We start from the raw sequence: 2755 nt of genomic DNA on the forward strand, positions 1-2755 counted from the left end.
GCTGCAAATTCCCATCCCTCAGCTCGTCAACGGTGAACATTTGGGCCTCCATTTGGCCCCCCTAGCTGCATCCTATCAATCTGAGCATTCCCACTTCTCTGGGGTTGTTTCGGGGGGAACGCAAATTCCAAAAGATTCCCCACCATCCGAGTGAGAAAATCCCTCCTCGCCTCAGTCTGCAGCAGCCTAACTCCCCTTTTCCCTGTGATTACACCACACCACCTAACCACCCCCCACAACTCCCGTTTCGAGGCTCCCCAGCCAGTGAACGCCCACCGTTCTTCTGAAACCCCTTTCCCTGCCCCTGCGTTGGTCTCCCCCTGGGGTCTGACCTTTCTATCCTGCCCCTGGTGATGTAGCCTCCTACCCTCCATAACCCTCGCCTCCTCTCAAACTCACTGCCCGAATGAAGCTCAGTTCCTGAGGCTGCAGTTGCTCAGTTTTCTTTCACTCACTGATTGTTATTCCTAGCTTCAGGAATTCATCACTATTCCCCCGCCCCCACTCCCCCGCCTCTGTCTCAATATATATATCAACGACCACTAGGTCTGGATGAATTTAGGATATCGAGTCGGCATGGATGGGTTGGACTGAAGGGTCTGTTTCTGTGCTGTACAGCTCTCTATGACTAAGCCCCTGGTCCTCATTGGGAGTTGTGTTTACACTGTTGCCTTGCTCGAGAAGCGGGTGGGTGCGACAGAGTAAGCGCTGCCTGATTGGATAGTGCGGAGGCCCCTGAGGAGGATGTGGAGAAATGAGACCACCCATCTGAACTGAGCAGTTAGCATGCGGTATGGGGCTGGGGGGAGATACTGAGAGAGAGGGAAAAGGGGGTCGGGGATATTAGGGTTATCCCACGTGCCTGATCTAGGCTCACTCGCGATTCCTCCTGGGGGGTCGGCTGTACCTCCCCTCTCCGTTCCAGAACTCTACATCAAATTCAACTTTTCAGTGCTGTTATTACTGGGTCTATCACTCACCTTTCGCACAAATCAAATCTCCAAACGGACATTTAATATCCTCCTGCTGTTTACGGCCCACACAGACTGCTCAATATTTGTCTGACAAATCCTTTCAAAGCTACTTTCATTTTTTATGACACAAAATTGCTCTCAATGGTTTGGGTGCTGCAGTTCCTCTCTCTGCAAGACAATACCATTCAGTTCTACGTCACACATTGAGGTGTGAGTGCTACAGTCAAAGGCTGGGGATTCTCCAGCACCGCCTGACTCCCCTCTCAAAGCCTGTCCCACCATCTACAAGGCACAAGTCAGGAGTGTGATGGAATACTCCCCACTTATCCCTGATGGGGGCAGCTCCAACAACACTGTCCTGGATGGTGTCGAGCTTCGCGAGTTGCTGCATTGCATCTCATAGATGGTACATACCGCTGCTACTGAGCGTCGGTGGCGGAGGGAATGGATTTTTGTGGGTGTGGTGCCAATCCAAGCAGGGGCTGCTTTTTCCTGGATGGTTTCAAGCCTCTTAAGCAGCACTGCGGGGTGACTCACTAACACCTGAAGGAGAGGCGAGGCCCTGAAAGCTCGTGTTCTCGGGTGAACCTGTTGGACGGTAACCTGGTGTCGTGTGATTTCTGACCAGGTTTAGGTGGGTTAGTCATGGGGTTAGAGGGACAGGGTGGAGCTGGGTCGGGGCCGGATGCTCTTCGGAAGGCTGGCACGGACTCAATGGGCCAAATGGCCTCTTTCCACACTATCGGGATTCCACAGGGATAGAAGGTTGGTCTCTGGTTTGGTACTCACTGCGTCCTTTCTGCCTGATCTCCTGAATCAAGAAGTGATAGTCAATGGTTGCGCTCTCTTTGAAGGGGACATCGAACACGGTCAGATTCCTGAATTTGGGCACCTCTTGGTACAGGCCCTCGACAGCGAAATAGCACGGCCTGTCGTCTGTCTTCTCATCGTTGTAGATGAACAGGGCTCTCTTTGTCCAGTTGAAGTGCCGGTGGACGTGGGCCACATACTCACCCAACTTGCCGTGAGATGGCCCAGTCCTGGTCATCAGCGGGTAGCTGGCCGACCTGAAAGAGAAGCCGTAGGCCGGGGCTCCGGCCGTGAGCATGGGCACTTTCCAGTGGCCGGTGAACCGGGCCACGGGTGCCGCTGTGTACACACAGCCGGGTCCCACAAAGACATTGGGGTTATTGGCGAACTTGAGGTCGACAGCCACCAGTGGGGCGATGGATTCGGAGCAGGTGCCCAGCTCATCCTCACAGTTCCCGAAGACGTAAGTCAGGCGGTGTCTGGGCAGCAGTTGAGGGTCCTTGTTAATGGCGTCCCGTGCCAGCCTGACAGCTGGCCCCACTCTCCGCCAAACCCACGGGTACGACGTGTTGTTCTGAGGCAGCACCACAGCGACGGTTAGCAGCTCTGGCCCAGAGGCTCTCCCCAGCTGCAGGAGGCCATAGAGAGCCCAGGCTACCCAGGCCAGCTTTACAGTGCCACTCCAATCCTTCAGCCCACAGCTGCTCAGAGCAAGGCAGCCACTGGCTGGTGTCAGTCTGGTCAGCACCATCTTCAATGCACAGTCAGCTCGTCACAAACCCATACTGTCTCCCTCGCCTCTCACACACACACTCTCCCCACTCTTCTCACACTCTCCCCGTTCCTCTCACACCTCTCCCCTTCGCTCACACTCTCCCGGCTCCTCTCACACCTCTCCCTGCTCCTCTCACACTCTCCCCTTCGCACACACTCCCTGCTCCTCTCACACTCTCCCCTTCACACACACTCCC

The sequence above is a fragment of the Rhincodon typus genome, chromosome 46 (assembly GCF_021869965.1).
Source record: "Rhincodon typus isolate 14 chromosome 46, sRhiTyp1.1, whole genome shotgun sequence".
NCBI lineage: Eukaryota > Metazoa > Chordata > Chondrichthyes > Orectolobiformes > Rhincodontidae > Rhincodon > Rhincodon typus.